Source organism: Cervus canadensis, chromosome 15, assembly GCF_019320065.1.
Source record: "Cervus canadensis isolate Bull #8, Minnesota chromosome 15, ASM1932006v1, whole genome shotgun sequence".
NCBI classification, from domain to species: Eukaryota; Metazoa; Chordata; class Mammalia; order Artiodactyla; family Cervidae; genus Cervus; species Cervus canadensis.
The window spans coordinates 4,618,535-4,644,011 of record NC_057400.1 but is presented as its reverse complement, the minus strand read 5'-3'; the positions used below and the strand labels follow the sequence as shown (position 1 = coordinate 4,644,011).

Here is a 25,477-nt window from a genome sequence, read left to right as displayed (position 1 = left end):
CTTGATGGAATAATACAGGAGGTGAACATAGAAAATGTAAAATAATAAGTTGTGAGTACCCTCTGGGTGCAATCTTCAGTCCTGACCTGTAAATCAACTAACTGGCCATCAGTTCAGCAGAATTATCCCATTCATGCTGCTGCATCTTTCTTCGTAGCACCTATCTTCTCCTACTTCACTATCTTACATACTGGTCTGTGTATTTGTTGTTTATGGTCTCTCCCTTTCTCTTTTCTGCCCTCTCCTCCACTGGACCCAAGCACCTTAAAGGCAGGGTGTCTGTGTGTATGCTTAATAATCTAGTCCAAGCACCTAAAATAGCACCTGATACTAGGTACTCAACAAACTTAAACTTTTCATTATTAAAAGAAACATTTATTAATGAAAGAAATGGTGATTTTATTAATTTCTTGTTGAAGATCTTTTATTCTTTAAAACTTTAACTTTTAAAGGTTATAGTATCAGGAAAAGGTAAAACTTAATCAGATGTCACATTGAAAAGAAAGTCATTCAGTCATGTCTGACTCTTTGTGACCCCATGGGCTGTAGCCTGCCAGGCTCCTCTGTCCATGGAATTCTCCAGGCAAGAATACTGCAGTGGGTAGCCATTCCCTTCTCCAGGGGATCTTCCCAACCCAGGGATAGAACCCAGGTCTCCTGCATTGCAGGTGGATTCTTTACCATCTGAGTCAACATCTTTGATAACAGGTTTGAGCAAGATCTTGAAAGAAATGAAACTAGAGACATATCCTGGACAGGACTGAGTAGAGAGAGGAAAAAAAAAATATTAAGGGGGAATGAAGATAGTAGAGAAAACCTGGCTCTAGGACTCTGCTCTGATCTCCTAGGGAATAAGGTGTATGCTAGGCAGCTTCAGTCCTGTCTCACACTTTGCAAACGTATGGACCAAAGTCTGCCAGGCTCTACTGTCCTTGGGATTTTCCAGGTAAGAATACGAAGTGGGTTACCCTGCCCTTCTATGGAACCAGTTCAGTTCAGTTCAGTCGCTCAGTCATGTCCGACTCTTCGCAACCCCATGGACTGCAGCATGCCAGGCTTCCCTGTCCATCACCAACTTCCGGAGCTTGCTCAAACTTACATCCATCGAGTCGGTGATGCTATCCAACCATCTCATCCTCTGTCGTCCCCTTCTCCTCCCAACTTCAATCTTTCCCAGCACCAGGGTCTTTACCAATGAGTCAGTTCTTTGCATCAGGTGGCCAAAGTATTGGAGTTTCAGCTTCAGCATCAGTCCTTCCAATGAATATTCAGGACTGATTTCCTTTAGGATCGACTGGTTGGACCTCCCTACAGGCCAAGGGACTCTCAAGAATCTTCTCCAACACCACAGTTCAAAAGCATCAATTCTTCTGTGCTCATCTTTCTTTAGAGTCCAACCTTCACATCCATACATGACTACTGGAAAAGCCATAGCTGACTAGATGGACCTTTGTTGGCAAAGTAATGTCTCTGTTTTTTAATATGCCGCCTAGGTTAGTCATAGCTTTTCTTCTAAGGAGCAAGTGTCTTTTAATGTCATGGCTGCAGTCACCATCTTCAGTGATTTGAGAGCCCCAAAACATAGTCTGTCACTGTTTTCATTGCTTCCCCATCTATTTGCCATGAAGTGATGGGACCAGATGCCATGATCTTAGTTTTCTGAATGTTGAGTTTTAAGCCAACTTTTTGACTCTCCTCTTTCAATTTCATCAAGAGGCTCTTTAGTTCTTCTTTGCTTTCTGCCATAAGGGTGATGTCATCTGCATGATATTTCTCCCAGCAATCTTGATTGCAGCTTGTGCTTCATCCAGTCCAGCATTTGTCATGATGTACTCTGCATATAAGTTAAATAAGCAGGGTGACAATATACCACCTTGACGTACTCCTTTCCCAATTTGGAACCAGTCTGTTATTCCATGTCCAGTTCTAACTGTTGCTTCCTGACTTGCATACAGATTACTCAGGAGGTAGGTCGGGTGGTCTTGTATTCCTATCTCTTTAAGAATTTTCCACACTTTGTTGTGATCCACACAGTCAAAGCCTTTGGCATATAGAATAATATAACATATTATTATTATTTCTAAGATGTGGCTCATCCTAGGCATCAACTTTGACAGGAATAGTTTTGCTAACATTTTCAACATGATTTAATTCAATAAAAATGTGGATATGTCATAAATGCTTGTTAATGAATAAATATTTGTTTTGCCTTAGCCATGTTCTAAGCAGTGTGCTAGCCTGGGGGTAAAAGTATGAATAATGATAGTCAGTATTTAGTTGGGATATGATCAGTTAAACAATAAGAAACAGACACAAACAGGGCGACCATAGGATAAGAGGCATAAGCTTGCTTGGTGGAGCTAGAAAGATCTGTAAAGCAGGCCTGGCCTGAAGTAAGACGTGAAAGGTGAGTAGCATGAGTTTGTCAATCATCACTCCTTTCTGGACATTTTTTTTTGTTTGTTATGCGGATTCTGACAGTTGGTAATCCCATCTTCCTGTAATGACCCAGAAAAGCTCCATAGAACAATCCAGAAGATTCAAAAGTAACTCATCTGTCCAGCCATTCTTTCACAAACATTTATGGAGGGCTTGCTTTAGGTCAAACACTGGACACTAGAAATATCAACTTAAATAACTCATGAACACTGCCCTCAGAAGACTTATGCTCTATAGCTATAATTTTCAAACTTTGGGGGCACCTCAGAATCACCTGGAGTGCTTGGTAAAACACAAGTTCACTGGCCCAGTCCAAGAGTTGTTGATTCACTAGGTCTGGGGTAGGGCTCAATAAGTTGCATGTAAAGCAGATTCCTAGGTAATGAGGTGTCACTAGACTGAAGACCACTTTGAAGGCCATAGACTCTGGGAGAATGGGTCAGTCAAGCAGATCCGTGTGGTGAGTACATGAAGGAGCAGGTAAGATTTGGGAAAGCCCCATCTGGGATGTGGGAGTAAAAGTCACACCGCAGCAAACCGTCTTTGCTCTGCTTCCTTTGGAGCTGATTCTCTGCTGATGAGCTACAGGCTTCCTTGTGGTGTATCTTACATAGAAGTATGAAAACCACAACCCCATCAATTCTCTTATCCAAGGAACATTCATGATTGCTGACAATACTCAGAGTCATTACTATAAACTAAGTACATCTGGATTTTGAATTATTTTACTGAAAGAAAAAAAAGAAATATTTAATTCACAATGATTGAAGACAATTAAAATAGAGCATAAAACACTTTATAAAATCTACAGATTACCTAGAATTTAAGTGGATAGTAGAGTTGGGAAGAACGACTCATTTATACCCCTACAGTGAAAAGAATTCAAACCAGATCCTGCAACCAGTTAACCTTTAATGAATCAATATTGCTCTGTGAGTTTCAAAACAGTCAAAAATGTTTCTTCAGCTATCTCTCTGTGTGTAGTATGGTGTGATACAATGGAAAGAAAAGCAACTTGAGAGGTGGCCCATGGCCTCAAATAGATTGCAATACATAGTTAGACAAAAGGGTCAGGTTGTATCCATTCATGTATTTATTTTGCCTCTACTGTATACTTGAAGCTGTGTTATATTCTGGGAAAATTAAACAGTGTAGAATTTAAAAGGTTTTATATTTCATATTTTAGTGAAGGAGGCAGTAATTTGTGAAAAAATAAAGATATGTTGAGTGAGGTGTAGTGATTGCTCAAGGATGAAATGGTAACAGTGACACTGATCAGCAAAAATCTGAGGAAGGAATAAGGCATTCATTGGCTCCTAATGGAAGCTAGACAGGTGGATGAGTTTGTTGGACAAGGAGACATTCAGGGGAGAGGGACCTGTTTGCTCCTACAGAGAGGCATGACATGGCATGTGATGGTCAGGAGATATGAGCAGCTCAGTGTAGAGAAGCAGGCGAGGGGCAGATGAGCAAGGAGTCTGAATGCTGTTTTTAATGCTTTAATTTTTGGACATTGAGTTATGTTTGCCATGCAGCACTGTGCAAGTTCAAGTTTGTCATAATAAATGACAAATATTTATTACCTCAGTTTCTGTGGGTTGAGAATCCGGGCACGGACCATCTCTGTGCCCCTGAGCAGGGATCCTTCACCAGGTTGCATGTATCAGGGTGCCAGAAGGCACTGTGGTCTCTTTGGAGGCTGGACCTGTGGAGGATCTGCTTCCAAGCTTCCTCACATAGTGTTGGAAGGGTTCAGTACCTCCTGGGCTTCTGGACTGAGGGCCTCAGTTCTCTGATGACCACTGGCCAGAGACCCCTGTCCATTCCTTGCCATCTGAGCCTCTCCAAGGGCAGCTCAGACATGGCAGCTGGCTTCTATCAGAGCCAGCAAGAGAAGCAGAAGGTGTCCGTAGCCTAAGCCACAGTGTTTTTGTAACCTGGACCTAGCGTGACATCCTATAACTTATGCTGTATTTTATTAATTAGCAGCAAGTCAGCAAGCCTAGTGCACAATCAGAGCACAGGGAGAAGATGAGGACATAAACTGCAGGATGTGAGGACCATGGGGACCACCTGAAGGGTACTCACAGCAATACAGATTCTTACCTCATTCACAAGACTTGCTACAATCTACTGGCCAAAAACTAAGGAGCTGTTTTGACGAATGTTCTGGAACTCCGTGAAAACGCATGGGAGAAGAGTTGAGGAGGTGGGGTCCCAGATACTCTTAGCCAGGCCTTCCACCTGCTTGGCTGTCTACTGAAATAAACATGTCAGCAGGGAAGGAAATGAGCATCGTGCATCTGAGGCACAGTGCCGGCTGAAGGATTCTAAAAGTCAGCTCCATCAGCGATTCACTGAGGTTCTATTAATCTGAGAGGAAAGCCACAGGGTCTGGCTTTTAATAGAGGAAAAGGTGAGCCACAGCTGTCTTGCAAAGCAGAAGGATGTCACCTCCCACTCTGGCTCCCTCATCAACATTCTACATAAACTTGAGTCACACTGCATTAGTTTGTCTTCATTTTGCATTTGTGTTTTTCAGCTCCTACTAATTCCTGAAAGGATAAAGGAGACACAGAGTTAATAGGAAATTCTCTATTGAGAATTAAGTGGGTTTGCTGGGGCTTCTTAGGAAGACTTTGTCAGCTATGGTAACTGATTCTTTGGGGTTTCTGGACTCCTAAGAGTCTGTCTAAGCTTTCAGTCTTAACCTATTATGTAGGTAGAAGGGACACAGTTCAGCGTGCAAAATTGAGGTGACATTTAAGAGCACCTCCTAAACTCTTGGCAATCAATGTTCAAGGAGCACTTAGGGCATTATTTCAGTTAACTCCTGCAAACACTATGCATGTGTGCGTGCATGCTAAGATGCTTCACTCGTGTGCAATTCTTTGCGTCCCTAGGACTGTAGACCACCAGGCTTCTCTGTCTATAGGACTTTCCAGGCAAGAATACTGGAGTGGGTTGCCATACCATCCTCCAGGGGATCTTCCCAATCCAAAGATTGAACCCCTGTCTCTTATGTCTCCTGCCTTGGCAAATGGGTTCTTTACCATTAGTGCCACCGAGAAGCCCCAAACACTAGGATAGCTAGAGTTATTATCATCAGTTGGCAAATGACCAAAGTGAAATTTGGGGAGGTTAGGTCACTGGCTCAAGGCTATTTTGGCCATGGATAGGGCATGAGCCAAGGTCTGGTGAAGGCTTGCCTGACTGCAGAGACCCCACTCCATGGCACATCTGTGTTCTTCACAGAGGAACATAATCACAAAAGCAACAAGGAAGCAACAAAACAAAACACTTCATACCCTTGGATGGCTGGTACTTAGAAATGAGGCTCACACTGGTTCACTTTTCTTAATACTGGGATAAGTGCTGCTGCTGATATGAATATTGGGACTGACACTGTTAGTGTTCATTCAGTATGTCCAAGGAATTAACCCCAGGGCCTTGGAGTGTGGCATGCGTGTGCATTAGTGCACGCTAGTAACTCCATCACATCTGACTCTGCGACCCCATGGACAGTAGCCTGTCAGGCTCCTCTGTGCATGGAATTCTCCAGGCAAGAACACTGGAGTGGGTAGTTATCCCCTTCTTCAAGGGGATCTTCCCAACCCAGGGGCAGATTCTGGGTCTCCTGAACTGCAGGTGAATTCTTTACCAGCTGAGCCACCGGGGAAGCCTGGAGCAGGGCATCAGTTCAGTTCAGTTCAGTCACTCAGTCGTGTCCGACACTTTGCGACCCCATGGACTGCATCATGCCAGGCCTCCCTGTCCATCACCAGAGTTTACTCAAACTCATGTCCATTGAATTGGTGATGCCACCCAACCATCTCATCCTCCATCGTCCCCATCTCCTCCTGCCTTCAATCTTTCCCAGTATTAGGGTCTTTTCCAATGAGTCAGTTCCTCGCATCAGGTGGCCAAAGTACTGGAGCTTCAGCTTCAGCATAAGTCCTTTCAATGAATATTCAGGACTGATCTCCTTTAGGATTGATTGGTTTGATCTCCTTGAGTCCAAGAGATTCTCAAGAGTCTTCTCTAGCACCACAGTTCAAAAGCATCAGTTCTTTGGCACTCAGCTCTCTTTATGGTCCAACTCTCACAACCATCCATGACTACTGGAAAAACCGTAGCTTTCACTAGATGGACCTTTGTTGGCAAAGTTATGTTTCTGCTTTTAAATATGCTTTCTAGGTTTGTCATAGCTTTTCTTCCAAGGAGCAAGCATCTTTTAATTTCATGGCATCAGTCACCATCCGCAGTGATTTTGGAGCCCAAAAAGATAAAGTCTCTCACTGTTTCCATTGTTTCCCCATCTATTTGCCATGAAGTGTTGGGACCAGATGATGACTCGACATTTCTGAATGTCGAGTTTTAAGCCAGCTTTTCCACTCTCCTCTTTCATATTCATCAGGACACTCTAGTTCCTCTTCGCTTTCTGCCATAAGGGTGGTGTCATCTGCATATCTGAGGTTATTGATACTTCTCCCAGCAATCTTGATTCCTGCTTGTGCTTCATCCAGCCTGGCATTTTGCATGATGTACTCTGCATATAGATCAAATAAGCAGGGTGACAATATACAGTCTTGACGTACTCCTTTCCTAATTTAGAACCAGTCTGTTGTTCCATGTCCGGTTCTAACTGTTGCTTCTTGACCTGCATACAAATTTCTCAAGAGGCAGGTAAGGTGGTCTTGTATTCCCATCTCTTGAAGAATTTTTCATAGTTTGTTGTGATCCACACAAAGGCTTTGGAATAGTCAATGAAGCAGATGTAGATGTTTTTCTGGAATTTTCTTGCTTTTTCGGTGATCCAGTGGATGTTGACAATTTGATCCCTGGTTCCTCTGGCTTTTCTAAATCCAGCTTAAACATCTGAAAGTTCTCGGTTCACATACCATTGAAATCTGGCTTGGAGAATTTTGAGCATTACTTTGCTAGCATGCAATTGTGTAGTAGTTTGAACATTCTTTGGCATTGCCTTTCTGTGGGATTGGAATGAAAACTGACCATTTCCAGTCCTGTGACCACTGCTGAGTTTTCCAAATTTGCTGGCCTACTGAGTGTATTGGCATGCCTGAGTTCAAATCCTGGCTCCTTTTCCTATTATCTGTGTGACCTTGGTGAAGTTACTAAAACTCTGTGAACCTCAATTTATTCGTCTGTAAAATGGAGCTAAAAGTGCCGTCAATGTGGGTTCCTAGGAAGAGTTGGTGTTTGACATGTGGAAGTTGCTGCCTTTCTTTGGAATAAGGGACAGTTAAGCATTTAGCGCTCCTCTGAGGATTTGCCTGGATTCCTTCATCAAATGGAAGCTATGTTTGTAAGTAGTTTTATATCTTTAATGGAAATAGTTACATTCAAGTTTAGCTGTTAAGGTTGGTCTTTTTGTGAAGCATCACTAAAATTACTTTTCACTGAAATGTATTCCCCAGACTCTTTTCCCCTAAAGATGGCTGGACATTGATGAGGGATGGCCTCATGGCCAAGGTGCCAGCGACCCACAGTGACAGGAAAGGGCCGCTGAATCAGAAGCAGGTAATTTTGTTGTAGCCCACTTGAGATGACCTGATTCCCCAATGTTACTAAATGCTGCTGAATTAAGCAAGCAATCACTGTCCCATTTTAAATACATGTTTCCTGCAGCTAAAAATCTAAGGAGCATTTGAAAAAAAAGTAGACATATGCAGACTCAAAAAAAGAACACAAAATCCAGCTACATGCTACATCTTAAAGTAAGTGTTTCAGGGACAGAAAAACTCAAATAACGTCTAATGCACAGATCCAACTAGGAGGAAAAAGAGTGTCCCTTAGGTCTGTGAGCTCGTTGAATGGACATTGATGGATTTGTTTCCCTTTCAGATTAAATTGAACTTCTGATGTGAAAGTGGTTTACTGGCTTCTGATCTTGAAAGCAACATTTTTTTGGATTGTTTGTTTTTTTCCCCTCTAACTAAATTTCTCTTGTTTAGGTGTTTTAGCTTTTTAGCAGCTTGAAAAGAGGCACATCGGAGTATTGGAAGATTCAGAAGAAATTATTTGCTTAAAAAATGTTGAGAGAAACAGAGAATTTGGCTAGCTTTACTTTTCCTCTGGTAAAGTGGTGTCTGGCAAATGGACCGTTCTAGGGGCTTGAATATTTTCTCTTAGGCTCAAATGCCCAAAGATATGCAAAATAACATTTCAGCAATTTTTCATAGCTTGACAAGATAAATATTATCAGAACTGAATGTGAACATTTGTGTAAATGAGGGCTGGCCTTTAACGATGGAGATAACGCATAGGAGTGTTAAGTAGATGTCAGTGTTGGCTGTTAATTAGATAATGTCTGTACTGAGAACTCATTTTACCTTAGCATCTGTGGATGTAATCTCATCTTCAGGGTTAGCTGGTTTAGGAAAAGATATCTTATGCTAATTTATTGCTCAATAAATTTTAATTTCAGACATTGGCAGATAAAATATCTAGATATGGCAGAGACACCCACATGAATGTAGAATAAATGCTATTGTTTATGTGTGGTTGCTAGCTTTCCCTGTCATCTTTGATTAGATGTTACACTTGTCAAAAACTAAGCAATCAACATTGGTTCCTCACTGCTCACTAAATTCTAGACTTTATTTGGATTTCATCAGTTTTCCATCAATGTCCTCTTGCTATTCCAGGATGAAGATCGGGGTACCATGATGTGTTTAAGTGTTATATCTCCTGACTTTCTTCTGTCTGTGGCAGTTTCTCCGTTTTTACTTGTTTTTCATGACCTTGGCAATATTACTGTGTGCTAGCCAATTATCCTGTGGAATTTATCCCAGCCTGGGTGTGTCTGATATTTTTTCTTATGAATCGACTGAGGTAAAGGTCTTTCTGATCACAGTATATGATGGGGTCACAACAGCCACATGATATATCTGATGATGCTACTATTTTTCCCTGTTCTTGCTAAAAGATACACTAAAACATGCCATACTAAAGACTATATCAAATGACTCATTTTTGCATGCTAGGTAGGAGTGATTTGAAGTGAAAGGAGGGAGTGTCATTAAAAAAATACTCTGGATATACCTTAGCCCTTCTGCATATCTGAACTTAGGTGGAGTAAGTCAAACGAAGGAACATCTGGGTTATGCCTTCTTTTTTTGAGTAGTTTTCTTTTTTGTTGTTATTGTTGTTGTTTAGTTTTTATTTCATAATCATAAATTTAACTTTGCGATCCAGCTAAACTTGGAGGGGGATAAGGAAAATATGGAACCCTAAGAACTGTAGCAAGAGCACAAAGATTACAGGATATTTCAAGCAGATGGGGTAAAGGAGTGCTCTCCTGGGCTACAGGGGAATGGTCTGGTGGTTAAGTAAAACACGAGTCAAATTCATTAGATTTTTCCAGAGTCAGAAATGGTGATCTTCTTGCTGGTCTTGCCATTCCTGGATCCAAAGCCCTCCACGGCTTCTATAATATTCATGCCCTCTTTCACCTCGCCAAAGACCGCTTGCTTGCCATCCAACACTCAGTCTTGGCAGTGAAGATGAAAAATTGGGAACCGTTTGTGCTGAGGCCAGCATTTGCCACGGACAAGATGCCAGGACCTGTATGTTTCAGGATGAAATTCTCATCATAATATTTCTCGCCACGAATGGACTTGCCACCAGTACCATTAGGGCATGTGACATCACCACCCTGGCACATAAATCCCGGAATTATTCTGTGAAAGCAGGGACCTTTATAACCAAATCCTTTCTCCCCAGTGCCCTGAGCATGAAAGTTTTCTGCTGTCTTTGGAACTTTGTCTGCAAACAGCTTGAAAGAGATGTGGCCCAAGGGCTTGCTGTCGACAGTGATGTCAAAGAACAAGATGGGGTTGAGCGTGGCTGGACAGCACGAGACTCCGGGGTGGCGGCATCTACAAGGCCTACAGCAGTTATCTTTAGGAGCAGTCAACGTGTTGTTGTTGAACTGTGGACTTGTAACTCCGAATGGACTATGGCCAGGCAATGATATGTACTTAAAAGCTGCATTATTGAAAAATGAGTGTTTTATCCAGGTACTCATTCTTTTATTGTTATTTGCTTTTTAAACTTTGCTTTAGTCACTTAAAGAAAATCTTCTTAAGGCACAGTTTGCCTCAAATCCATTCCAAGTTGTTTAGGAATGGATAAAGAAGATGTAGTATATGTGTATGTATACAATGTAATATTACTCAGTCATTAAAAAGAATGAAATAATGCAATCTGCAGCAGGTGGATGGACCCAGAGAGTGTCCTGCTGAGTGAAGTAAATCAGACAGAGAAGGAGAATTATCATATGGCATCATTTATATGTGGGATATAAAAAGAAATGATACAAATGAATTTACTTACAAAACAGAAAGAGACTCACAGACTTAGAAACTGAACTTCTGGCTGCCAGGGGGAAGGGATAGTTAAGGACTTTGGGAAGGTCATATACACACTGTTATATTTAAAATGGATAACCAACAAAAAACTATCTCATAGCACTTGGGACTCTGCTCAATGTCATGGTCCAGCCTGGATGGGTAGGGGTTTATGAGAGAATGGATACATGCATCTGTATGGCTGAGTCCCTTCACTGTTCTCCTGAAACTATCACAACATTGGTAGTTGGTTATTCCCCAATACAAAATGTTTTTGGTATTAAAAAAATAAAAAATAAAGTTAAAAAATTACTATTAAGAAATAATAATAAAAATTAAAAATAGTCATAACCTTGGGTGTGCGCTTATGTGGATATGAACTAGAGAGACAGTTGTACTTTTTAAAAAAAGTAAGATGAAATGAGGAAAATTCGGTAGAATCCAGTGATTACTTTGAAGGAGAGGATCAAGAACGATTTTAAAGTATTAAGTATGTACCAGGTGAATGAAAATATCAATGATAATTAGGTCTAGATAGGAAGGTAAACTTGGATAATGACTCCATTTTACTTGGATTCAGTTTCAGAAGATATTATTGTTCTTACTTATGGGGCCATCAAAGAAACAGTTGAAAATGTGGGATTGAATGTCATAAAGAAGGTCAGCATTGAAGAGAGAGCCTGTTTGAAATGAAGTATCCTTAAATGGAAAAGTCGTTTTAGAGATCTCCAAACACGGTCACTCCTTAATCTCTGCAATTTATTCAGTGGAACCAAACTTCCACGTCAGCCACTTCTTTGGCCGTCCCCATTGCAGCCTCTCATTACGACTTTGGGACAAAAGCAAACCAAGGTCAAACATCAGATCCCTGCAGGGAGCTAAGCTGAGCCCTTCGTCTGATGAAACCTCTGCCCCTGACAGCTCGCTGCTCTTCAGGGAAACCCAGAGCGGCTTCTTTCCTTAATGTTCAGAATTCAGCACTTTGAACCGAGCCAGGGGCCTCGCTGCTGCTCCTCTGGCCTCCTCTCCAGTGATCTAGCGAACTGAGTATTTGGGGGCAGCCCCGGCCGACTCCTGGGATTGTAAGACCCTTTGGCAGCTGGGGCTGCGTTTGATATTGCTCTGTACTTTTCAAAGTACTTGACATGGAACAGGAAGTGTGCCACTCACATCACAGGAGGAAAACGTGAACTAGAGAGTCAGGCGTCCTTGAGTTCAGAATCTTGCTCTGCCATTTATACTTGAGCATGCAGGGATGTTGCTTGATCCTGTGGACCTGAAGACTCCCCCTCTGAAGTTTTAGGAGAATAGTGCACAGTTCGTGGAGAAGTTGTAAACATTATGTGTGGCAACATATTACAGCTCTTAGCACAGAGTCTGGACATAGTATGCACTTGGCAAAAGGTAAGAGTCACAGACACCTATGTAGCATTTACCAAGGTTTGGGTATTGACTAAGTAAATCTAACTTAACTCATCCGTTGAATCCCCTATAACAACTCAACGAGCTCAGCAGATATTGTTACCCATTCCATAGGTGAGCAAACTGAAGACTGGTAAGCCGACTTGCCTAAGGTCACACAGTTAGAGGTACTAGAAAGTAGACAGCTGGACTCCTAATCTTTGCTCCTAAACAATATGATATACCATTATTATGCATATAGCACACAATAATAATAATGATACCTATTATTACTATTCATAAAGATTCTTTGTGTTACTATTGGGGTAAGGACAAGACAAGAGCAGTTGCTATAAACACTCTTACTTAATACAGCTTTAGCTATTCTAGTCACTAGGACAAGAAAGATGAAATATACACACAATAGAAAATTATTTTTTTCAGGTGTTGGCTCTCTGGCATGAAAACTCCAAATAATACATCTAAATGGAAGAAAAGCTGGGTACTGAAAAAGTTCAAAAGCTGTCCTATGTGTCAACTAGATCAGGTAGCATTCATGAGCACTCCACAATGCCTCTGACACGTGTTTTAAGAGTTGATGCTGGCTGCTGTCTGGGGGCTCAGCAGATACTGTCAACTGGAATCCAGGAGCCTCTTCAACTTTGTTCAGTTCAGTTCAGTCACTCAGTTACATCCAATTTTTGCAACCCCATGGACTGCAGCACACCACGCTTCCTTGTCCATCACCAACTCCTGAAGCTTGCTCAAACTCATGTCCATCGAGTCGGTGATGCCATCCAACCATCTCATCCTCTGTTGTCCCCTTCTCCTCCTGCCTTCAATCTTTCCCAGCATCAGGGTCTTTTCTAATGAGTCAGTTCTTCGCATCAGATGGCCAAAGTATCGGAGTTTCAGCTTCAACTTGGTAGCACTGGGTTAAGATACCATCAGCTTTCAATACCACATTCCCATGAGCTGTCACCAACAATATCTTGGGTTGTGTTTCCACCCAAAGTCTCCTCAAGATCAGTCCATCTCTTAACACCAAATCCTAAAACTACACTACATGGTTTAGGCTTAAGTTATAACACCAACCCATTTCTGTAGCAAAGTCTGTTCTACTATTTCTGGGTAGCAAATTATCACAAATCTTAGTTGTATGCAAATACCATTTTATTTATTTTTAATTTCAATTTTACTGACAAAAACTGACTAATAAAATTGTAGGATATTTAAATTATACTTTATGGTGGTTTGTTCAATGAACACATTGTGAAAGGATTCCCTAGTATAATTAATACATCCATCGCCTCATATATTATTCTCTCTTAGAAGGACATTTTGTTCTCTCTCTGGAAATTTTATTTATACAATGTTATGTTATCAACTATGCTCACCATATTTTACATTAGAGCTTTCCCTTATTCATTTTATAGCTGAAAGTTTGTACCCTTTATGGCTGAATAATATTCCACTGACTGTGTGCATGTATAAATACACCACCTCTTCGCTGTCTGTTCAACCACTGATGAACATGTAAGTTATGTCCATGTCTTGGCTACTGTGAATTGTGGGTAATGCTTCAAAGAACATGGAGTGCAAATAACTTTTGAAATTCTGTTTTCATTTTCTTTGGGTCTATGTAATTCCAGAAGTAGGATTGCTGGATAAAAATAAAATGGTAATTCTTTTTTATTTTTTTAGGGAAGCTCCATACTGTTTCCCATAGTGGTTGCACCATTTTACATTCCCAGCAATAGTGCACCAGAGTTCCCTTTTTTCCACATGCCTGCTAATAGTTGTTACCTCTTATCTTTTTCCTGATATACATTCTAAAATGTGTGAGGTGATAGCTTACTATGGTTTGACTTCCCTAATGATTAGTGATGCTGAATACCTTTTTATGTACTTGTAGGCAATTTGAATATCTTCTTTGGGAAAAAAAAAAAAGTCTATTCAGTTCCTCTGCCTGTTTTTAATTGGATTGTTTGCTACTGAGTTGTATGAATTTTTAAAAAGTAGTTTGAATACTAACCCCTTATCAGATATATTATTTGCAAATATTTTGTTCCAGTTTGGTGGGTTACCTTTTTATTTTGTTGATGGTTTCCTCTGCTGTGCAGATTTTAAATTTGATGTAGTTCCATTAATTTATTTTAATTTTTGTTGCTTTTGTTGTCAATTCCAAAATAATTATTGCCAACATTGATGTGAAGGCGCTTACCCTCTATGTTTTGTTTCAGGAGTTGTATGAGTTCAAGTCTTAGATTCAAGTCTTTAATCCATTTTGACTCAACACTTTGATGGTGTAAAATAGTGACCTGGTTTCATTCTTTTGCATGTGCTGTCCAATTTCCCAACACCATTTATTGACTGTCCTTTCTCCATTGTATAATCCTGACTGCTTTGTCCCACGGTATTTAACCATATATGCGTGGGCTTAATTCTTGGCTCACTATTGTGTGGCATCAACTTCTATGTCTGTTTTTATGCCAATTCCATCGTATTTTGAGCACTATAGCTTGCAAAGTAATTTGAAATTAAGAAGTACTATGACTCCAGATTTATTCTTATTTCTCAAGATTGCTTTGACTATTTAGGGTCTTTTGTGCTTTCATACAATTTCAAAATAGTTCATCCCAGTTCTTTGAAAAATGCTGTTGGAATTTTGATATTGTTGGATACTAATGGAAATTGAACTGAATCTGTAGATTGCTTTGGGTCTTAAGAACACTTTAACAATGTTAATTCTGCCAATCCATGGACGTGTGATATCTTTCCGTTCGTATGTATCATCTTCAATTTCTTTCATCAATGTCTCAGTTTTCAGTGTCTAGATCTTCACCTTCTTGGTTAAATTTATATCTAGGTACTAATTTTGATTCAGTTGTAAGTGGCATTGTTTTCTTAACTTTTCTCTCTGCTAGTGCATTTTTAGTGTACAGAAACTAAACTGATTTTGGTATATTGATTTTGCATCTTGCAACTCTACCAAATTCATTTATTAGTTCTAATAATTTTTGGCGAAGTCTTTCAGGTTGTCTGTATATAATACTATGTCACCTAGAAATAGAGCCAGTTTTTCTTCTTTTAAATTTTGGATATTTTCGGATTTCTTTCTCTTGCTCTGGCTAAGACTTACAATACTATGTTGAATAGTGAGGTGGTACCCTTGTTTGGGGAAACAGTGGACGCGGTGTCAGACTTTATTTTTGGGGGCTCCAAAATCACTGTGGATGATGATTGCAGCCATGAAATTAAAAGACGCTTACTCCTTGGAAGGAAAGTTATGACCAATCTAGATAGCATATTAAAAAGTAGAGACATTACTTTGCCAACAAAGGTCTGTCTAGTCAAGGCTATGGTTTTTCCAGTGGTCACGTATGGATGTGAGAGTTGGACTGTGAAGAAAGCTGAGCACAGAAGAATTGATGCTTTTGAACTGTGGTGTTGGAGAAGACTCTTGAGAGTCCCTTGGACTGCAAGGGGATCCATCCAGTCTATCCTAAAGGAGATAAGTCCTGGGTGTTCCCTAGAAGGACTGATGTTGAAGCTGAAACTCCAGTACTTTGGCCACCTCATGCGAAGAGTTGACTCGTTGGAAAAGACCCTGATGCTGGGAGGGATTGGGGGCAGGAAGAAAAGGGGATGACAGAGGATGAGATGGCTGGATGGCATCACCAACTTGATGGACATGAGTTTGAGTAAACTCCAGGAGTTGGTGATGGATAGGGAGGCCTGGCGTTCTGTGATTCATGGGGTTGCAAAGAGTCAGACACGACTGAGCGACTGAACTGAACTGAACCCTTGTTATTCCTGATCTTAGAAGAAATGATTTCAGCTTTTCACTATTAAAACTGATGCCAGCTGTGGACTTGTCTTGTATGCTTTATTGTATTGAAGTAGTTTCCCTCTGTATGCAGTTTGTTGAAAGTTTTTACCACAAGTGGATGCTGAATTTATCAAATGCTTTTTTTCTCTCGCATCTATTGAGATGATCATATGATCTTTGTCCTTCATTTTGTTAATCTGGTGTATCACATCGATTGATTTACATGTCAAACCCATCTTGACATCCCTGGAATAAATATCACTTGATTATGGCATTCAGTCCTTTGGCTGTGTAATTGAATTTAGTTTGCTAATATTTTGTTGAGTATTTTTTCATTCATGTTCATGATATTGACTTGTAGTTTTCTTTTCTTGTAGTGTCCTTGTCTAGCCATTACTTTTGGCTTTGTAAAAGGAGTTTGAAATTGCTTCTTCCTCTAATTTTTTGAGAAATCTGAGAAGGATTGGTATCAATTATTTAAATGGTTCAGTTCAGTTCAGTTCAGTTCAGTCGCTCAGTTGTGTCCAACTTTGCGACCCCATGAATCACAGCACGCCATGCTTCCCTGTCCATCACAAACTCCCGAAATTTACTCAAACTCATGTCCATCGAATCAGTTTAAATGGATAGTAGAATTCAATTGTGAAGCTGTCTGATCCTTGACTTTTCTTTGGTAGGGGATTTTTGATTACAGATTCAATCTTATTCCCGATAATTGGTCTATTCATATTTTCTATTTCTTCTTGATTTAGTCTTGGTGGGTTGTATAGTTCAATGAATTTATCCATTGTTTGTAGGTTGCCTATTTTTTTGGCATTTAATTGTCCACAGTAGTCTTATGATCCTCTATATTCCTTTATTATTAGTCGTAATATTTCCTATTTCATTTCCAATTTTATTTAAGTTCTCTCTCTCTCTTTGGTAATTCTAACTAACATTTATTTCTATTTTGGGCTCAGATAGTAAAGAATCTGCTTGCATTGTAGGAGACTCCAGTTTGATACCTGGATAGGGAAGGTCCCCTGGAGAAGGGAATAACTATGAACTCTACTGTTCTTGCCTGGAGGATTCTATGGGCAGAGGAGCCTAGTGGGCTACAGTCCATGGGGTTGCAAAGAGTCGAACATGATTGAATGACTATTACTTTCATTTTATATTTGTTTAGTCTCTATTTAAAAAATTTCCTTTCTGATTATTGTTATTTCCTTCCTTCTAATAATTTTGGGCTCAGTTTGTTTTCTGTTTCTAATTCCTTGAGGTGTAAAGTTAGTTTTTTTTTTTTTTTTTTTACTCCTTGTGGCTGTTGTTATGTACAACCCTCCTAGAACTACTTTTGATGCATCCCATAAGTTTCAATATGTGGTATTTTCATTTTCATTTGTCAATAGTTTTTTATTTCCCTTTTGATTTCTTCTTGACTCATTGGTGATCCAGGATCATGCTGTTTAATCTTCAAATATTTGTGAATTTTTTAGTTTTGTCCTTGTAACTGATTTTATTTTTCACGTGCCTATTAGCCATCTGCACATCCTCTTTGGAAAAATTTCTATTTAATTCTTCTGCTCATTTTCTAATCAGGTCATTTGCTTTTTTGAGTTCTATGAAGTACTTTTATATATAGGATATTAATCCCTTATTGGTCATGTCATTTGCAAATATTTCCTCCCATTGTTAGCTGTCTTTTCCTTTTGTCTATGGTTTCCTTTGCTGTGCAAAAGGTTTTAAGTTTAATTAGGTCCCATTTGTTTATTGTTGCTTTTTTCCCTTTTGTTTTAAGAGACAGATCCAAAAAGATACTGCTATGATTTACGTCAAACAGTGTTCTGCCTATGATTTCCTCTAAGAGTTTTATGGTATCTGATCTTACATTTAGCTCTTTAATGTATTCTGTTTATTTTTTATGTTGTTAGAAAATGTTCTAATTTCGTTCTTTTCAGCTGTTCAGTTTTCCCAGCACCACTTGTTGAAAAGACTCTCTTTTCTGTCTTGTATAGTGCTGCCTCTTTTGTTATAGATTAATTGACCATATGTGTGTGGGCATGTTTCTGGACTCTCCACTCTGTTTTACTGACCTGTTAATATCTATTTATGTGTGTGTGTGTGCGTGCACCAATACCATAGTGCTTTTATGACTGTCGCTTTGTGGTATAGAATGAAGTCAGGGAGTATGCACCTCCAGCTCTGTTCTTGTTTCTCAAGATTATTTTGGCCATTCAGGTTCTTTTTGCTTCCAAACATTTTAAAATTATTTGTTCTAGTTCTGTGAAAAATGCTATTTGTATTTTGATTGAGGTTCCATTGAATCTGTAGATTGCCTTTGGTAATATGATCATTTAAAATCTTTCAGTTCTTTCAATCCAGGTACATGGTATATCTTTTCATCTGTCTGTGTTTTCTTCAATTTCTTTCAGCAATGTCTTATAGTTTTCTGAGTATAGGTCTTTTACCTCCTCAGGCAGGTTTACTCCTGGGTATTTTGTCCTTTTTAAGGTGATAATAAATAGAGTTGTTTCCTTAGTTTCTCTTTCTGACTGTTGTTAGTATATAGGAATACAACATACTTCTGTACACTAATTTTGTATCTTGCAATTTTACTGAATTCATTAATGAGCTCTAGTAGACTTCTGGTCGAGAAGCTTAAATTTTTAAGGCTTATTTTGTAGTCTAAAACATGATCTATTGAGGACTTTTCCATGTGCATTTGAGAAAGCTATATATTATTCTGCTTGTTGGATGGAATATTCTGTACACATTTGTTAAATCCGTCTGGTCTGATGTTCCATTTAACTCTAATGTTTTCTCATTGTTTTTTTTTTTTTTTTTTTTGTCTACATGACCTACCATGTTACATGTGGGATAGTAAAGTCCCATAATATTTTTATATTGCTTTGTGTTTCTCCCTTCAGATCTGTTAATGTTTGCGTTACATATTTAGGTGCTCCTATGTTGGGTGCAGGGCTTCCCTGGGGGCTCAGACAGGAAAGGATCTGCCTGCAATTCAGGACACCTGGGTTCAGTCCTGGGTTGGGAAGACACCCGGGAGGAGGGCATGGCAACTCAATCCAGTGTTCCTGCCTAGAGAATCCTCATGGACAGAGATGCCTGGCAGGCTCCAGACTCAGTCCATGGGGTTGCAGAGTCAGGCGTGACTGAACTACTAAACATCGCACAGCACAGAGCATGTTGGGTGCCTGACTGCCCAGGTGGCTCTAGTGGTGAAGAACCCACCTGCCAATGCAAGAGACGTAAGAGACGTGGGTCTGATCCCCAGGTTGGGAAGATCCCCTGGAGGAGGGTGTGGCACCTTACTCCAGTATTCTTGCCTGGAGAACCCCATGGACAGAGGAGCTTGGTGGGCAACAGTCCATAGGGTTGCAGAGTCAGACAAAATTGAAGCAAATTAGCATGCATATACATGCATATTGGGTACATAAATATTTACAAATGTTATATCCTCTTGTTTAATTGGCTCTTATTTTTATATTATTGCTTACTATATAATACCTTCCATTTTTCTATTTGCAGTTGTTGGATTAAAATCTATTTTGTCTGGGATAAGTATCAGTTCATTTCAGTTCAGTTGCTCAGTCATGTCCGACTCTTTGCGACCCCATGAATCGCAGCACGCCAGGCTTCCCTGTCCATCACCAGCTCCCAGAGTTTACTCAAACTCATGCCCATCGAGTCAGTGATGCCATTTAGCCATCTCATCCTCTGTCTCCCCCTTCTCCTCCTGCCCCCAATCCCTCCCAGCATCAGGGTCTTTTCCAATGAGTCAACTCTTCACCTATCCCTGTTTCTTTCTATTTTCCATTTGCATGGAATCTCTTTTTCCATCTCATTACTTTCTGTGTATGTGTCCTTAAACCTGAAGTACATTTCTTGTAGACAACATATAGTTGAGTCTAATTTAAAACAAAATATTCAGCCACTTTATGTCTTTTGATTACAGAATTTATTCCATTTATATTTAAAGTATTTCTTTAAATGCCTACCTAAGTAGGCACATACTACTAATAATTTTTTTTTGTAATTCTTTGTTTCTTTTTGCTCTTGCTCTCTTCTTTTGTGATTGGATGGTTTTTTTAAAATTTGAAGTGATGTGTATATATTTCTTTCTTTTTATTTGTTTTGTTTATTTACTATAGGATTTTGCTTTGTACCCAAGAGACTTGCTTAAAATATTTTATAACTATCTATTTTAAACTGATAACCACTTCACTTCAAACACATACTAAAGCTCTACATTTATAAAGTATCCCTTTTCATTTTATGTTCCTGATGTCATAATTTATATCTGTTCATCTTGTGTATCCATTAGCAAATAATTGTAGTTTTAAAGTTACTTTTACAACCATATAGTTTTATAGTTATAAAAGTATATAATTAGAGACATATAGTTATATGCTTTTATAACAATATAGTTTTATAGTTATATTATTACAGTGAACAGGCTGGAATCAAGATTGCTGGAAAAAATATCAATAACCTCAGATATGCAGATGACACCACGTTATGGCAGAAAGCAAAGAAGAATAAAGAGCCTCCTGATGAAAGTGAAAGTGAAGAGTGAAAAGCAGGCTTAAAACCCAACATTCAGAAAACTAAGATCATGGCATCTGGTCCCATCAGTTCAGATAAGTTCAGTTGCACAGTTGTGTCTGACTCTTTGCAACCCATGGACCGCAGCACGCCAGGCCTCCCTGTCCATCACCAATTCCTGGAGTTTACTCAAACTCATGTCCATTGAGTCGGTGATGCCATCCAGCCATCTCATCCTCTGTTGTTCCCCACTTCTCCAACCACCCTCAATCTTTCCCAGCAACAGGGTCTTTTCCAATGAGTCAGTTCTTTGCATCAGGTGGCCAAAGTATTGGAGTTTCAGCTTCAGCATCAGTCCTTCCAGTGAATATTCAGGACTGATCTCCTTTAGGATGGACTGGTTGGATCTCCTTGCAGGCCAAGTGAATCTCAAGAGTCTTCTCCAACACCACAGTTCAAAAGCATCAATTCTTCGGTGCTCAGCTTTCTTTACAGTCCAACTCTCACATCCATACATGACTACAGGAAAAATCATTTTTTTTACTAGATGGATCTTTGTTGGCAAAGAAATGTCTCTGCTTTTAAATATGATGTCTAGCTTGGTCATAACTTTTCTTCCAAGGAACAAGCATCTTTTAATTTCATGTCTGCAGTTAAAATCTGCAATGATTTTGGAGTCCCCAAAAAATAGTCTGTCACTGTTTCCATATTTCCCACTGTTTCCATAAAGAGATGGGACCAGATGCCTTGATCTTAGTTTCTGAATTGAGTTTTGAACTCTATTGAATTTTAAGCCAACTTTTTCTCTCTCCTCTTTCACTTTCACCAAGAAGCTCTTTAGTTCTTCACTTTCTGCCATAAGAGTTGTGTCATCTGCATATCTGAGGTTATTGATATTTCTCCTGAAAATCTTGATTCCAGCTTGTGCTTCATCCAGCCTAGTGTTTCTCATGATGTACTCTGCATAAAAGTAAAATAAGCAGGGTGACAATACACAGCCTTGACATACTCCTTTCCAAATTTGGAACCAATCAGTTGTTCCATGTCTAGTTCTAACTGTTGCTTCCTGACCTGCATACAGATTTCTCAAGAGGCAGGTCAGGTGGTCTGGTATTTCCATCTCTTTCAGAATTTTCCACAGTTTGTTGTGATCCACCCAGTCAGAGGCTTTGGCATAGTCAATAAAGAAGAAATAGATGTTTTCTGGAACTCTCTTGCTTTCTTGATGATCCAACAGATTTGGCAATTTGATCTCTGTTTCTTCTGCCTTTTCTAAATCCAACATGAAAATCTGGAAGTTCATGGTTCACGTAATGTTGAAGCCTGGCTTGGAGAATTTTGAGCAATACTTTGCTAGCGTGTGAGATGAGTGCAATTGTGCGGTAGTTTGAGCATTCTTTGGCATTGCCTTTCTTTGGGATTGGAATGAAAACTGACCTTTTCCAGTCCTGTGGCCACTGCTGAGTTTTCAAAATTTGCTGGCATATTGAGTGCAGCACTTTCACAGCATCATCTTTCAGGATTTGAAATAGCTCAACTGGAATTCCATCACCTCCACTAGCTTTGTTCATAGTGATGCTTCCTAAGGCCCACTTGACTTCACATTCCAGAATGTCTGGCTCTAGGTGAGTGATCACACCATCATGATTATCTGAGTCATGAAGATCTTTTTTGTATAGTTCTTCTGTGTATTCTTGCCACCTCTGCTTAATAGCTTCTACTTCTGTGAGGTCCATATCATTTCTGTCCTTTATTGTGCCCATCTTTGCATGAAAAGTTCCCTTGGTATCTCTAATTTTCTTGAAGAGATCTCTAGTCTCCCATTCTATTTTTTCCCTTTGTTTGCACTGATCAACGAGGAAGGCTTTCTTTCTTTTTTTTTAATTATCACATATTTGTTATGTTTCTCAAGCCAAGTTTGAAATAAATTTTGGAACTTGTGTATTTATTGTTTAAAAAATTTACTTATTTATTTTACTTTTTGATCCCTTTTGCCCATTTTTCTCACCCCCACACGCCAGTCTGGCAACCAATGATCTGTTCTCGCTGAGGTTGTTTAAAAACTGATTTTACATATGAGAGATTGTACCACATTTGTCTCTGTCTGATTTATTTTACTTAGCATAATGTCCTTGAGCTCCACCCATATTGTTGCAAATGATGAGATTTCATTCTTTTTTTATGGCTTAATAATATTTCACACACATGTATACATATATACATACACACACCACATCTTCTTTATCTATTCATCTGTTGATGGAAGGCTTTCTTATTTCTCCCTGCTGTTGTTTGGAACTCTGCATTCAAATGGGTATATCTTCCTCTTCTCCTTTGCCTTTCACTTCTCTTCTTTTCACAGCTATTTGTTAGGCCTCTTCTGGCAACCGTTTTGTCTTTTTGCAATTCTTTTCTTGGGGATGATCTTGATCACTGCCTCCTGTACAATGTCACAAACCTCCATCCATAGTTTTTGAGGCAGTCTGTCAATCAGATCTAATTCCTTGAATCTATTTCTCACTTCCACTATATAATCGTAAGGGATTTGATTTAGGTCATACTTGAATGGTCTAGTGGTTTTAAGTCTGATTTTGGCAATAAGGAGTTCATGATCCGAGTCATAGTCAGCTCCCAGTCTTGTTTTTGCTGACTGTATACAGCTTCTCCATCTTTTGCCACAAAGAATATAATCAATCTGATTTCAGTGTTGACCATCTGGTGATGTCCATTTGTAGAGCCTTCTCTTGTGTTGTTGGAAGAAGGTGTTTGCTATGACCAGTGCGTTCTCTTGGCAAAACTCTATTAGCCTTTGCCCTGCTTCATTCTATACTCCAAGGTCAAATTTGCCTGTTACTCCAGGCATTTCTTAACGTCCTACTTTAGCATTTCAATCTCCTAAAATGAAAAGGACATCTTTTCATCTGGTCCCATCACTTCGTGGCAAATAGATGGGGAAACAATGGAAACAGTGAGAGACTTTGTTTTTTGGGGGCTCCAAAATACTGCAGAAGATGACTGCAGCCATGTTAAAAAGTGAGACATCTCTGCCAACGAAGGTCCATCTAGTCAAAGCTATGGCTTTTCCTGTAGTCATGTATGGATGTGAGAGTTGGACTGTAAAAAAGCTGAGTGCTGAAGAATTGACGCTTTTGAACTGTGGTGTTGGAGAAGACTCTTGAGAGTCCCTTGGACTGCAAGGAGATCCTACCAGTCCATCCTAAAAGAAATTAGTCATGAATATTCATTGGAAGGACTGATGCTGAAGCTGAAACTCCAGTACTTTGGCCACCTGATGCAAAGAACTGACTCATTGGAAAAGACCCTGTTGCTGGGAAAGAATGAAGGCTGCACTAGAAGGGGATGTCAGAGGATCAAATCATTGGATCGCATCACTGACTTGGAAATGAGTTTGAGCAAGTCTGGGAGCTGGTGGTGGACAGGGAATCCTGGCATGCTTCCATGGGGTCACAAAGAGTTGGCTACAACTGAACAACTGAACTGAACTGATAGTTATTTTTAATACTTTGGTCTTTTACCCTTAATGCTAGATTTGTGAGTGATTTGTCTGGGACAATTACAAAAAGAGTATTCTAAGGTTAATTATGTATTTATCTTTGCTAGAGAGATTTTTACTTTCATTTTTTCCCCTTGTCATTAGTATCTTTTCATTTTAGTTTGAAGAAGTCCATTTAACATTTCTTGTACTACCAGACTAGTGGTGATGAACTCCTTCAACTTTTGTTGTCTGGCAATCTCTTTATCTGTCCTTCAGTTATGAAGGATAACTTTGCCAGGTAAAATATTCCTGATTGGTATTGTTTGTTTGTTTGTCTTTCCATACTTTGAATGTGTCATGCCACTCCCACTTAACCTGCAAAGTTTCTGCTGAAAAATCTACTGATAGTCTTATGGAGGTTACCTTGTATGTAACAAGTTGTTTTTCTTTCACTGCTTTTAAGATTCTATCCTTGTCTTTAACTTTTGATAGTTTAATTACAATATATCTTGGTGTGGCTCTTTTTGGATTCACCTTAGCTGAAATTCTCAGGTCTTTTGGTTTTGGATGTCTAACAGATCCTACAGTTTGATTGGTTCCTGCCACATAGTCACTTGTCCCATAGTTAGGGGCTTCATCTCTAATAGAGTCCAGTAGCACATAAACAGCTGATCTTGAAAACTATAATGGCCTAAAGATAAAATCTATTATGGGTCCCTTCTATTGGCTCACACCATAAATTCCACATGGCATCTTTCCCACCATCGATAAGTTCTTGATTGTAACTGTGAGTGACTGTAAGCAGACGTCCCATATTAAGTGCATCCTGGTTCCTCCACATTGGGCCACTCTTGATACCATGTATCATATATTGGATTTCCTGGTAAGCAGACTCTGAGATGGAGATTTGAAAGCAGGGCATTTGTTGGGAAGGGTGCTTTCAGAATCAACACTTCTGGGAGAATAAAGGAAGCAGGATTGGGCAGAGTGAATATACTGAATATAGTGAATATAGAGTGATAGAGTAACAATAAAGTTAGTCAATCCTATCTGTAGTTATGGAATGAGTTGTCCCTTCAGAGTTGTCTCAGGTTAGAAAAGGAGGTCGGACATTTATATATCTGCATTGGCCAGCCACTGGATGTAGGCTAAACCCAGGGAAAGGGGCAAAACTCATGCAAGGCAGGTTTCTTTAGCTGAAGTTTCAGTCTTGAACAAGACTTCTGGGAGGTACCCCCATGGCACCCAGTGAGTCTAGCGTTAAGGTTTATTGCCATCAGAAACAAGCTACTGATTGAAGTCAGCATTCACAGATCTTATCTCTTTATATAGTCCAGTGTAAGTTATTAACAAGACTTCAGAGGAATGTAATAGCGTTTCAGTTGACCAGGGTTG

The 25,477-nt window shown here is 39.6% G+C and overlaps 1 pseudogene; it reads right to left on the bottom strand.

Annotated features, from left to right (window-relative positions):
• Positions 1-9,812: 9,812 nt before the first annotated feature.
• Positions 9,813-10,489, bottom strand: LOC122454012 (annotated as a pseudogene).
• Positions 10,490-25,477: the final 14,988 nt, after the last annotated feature.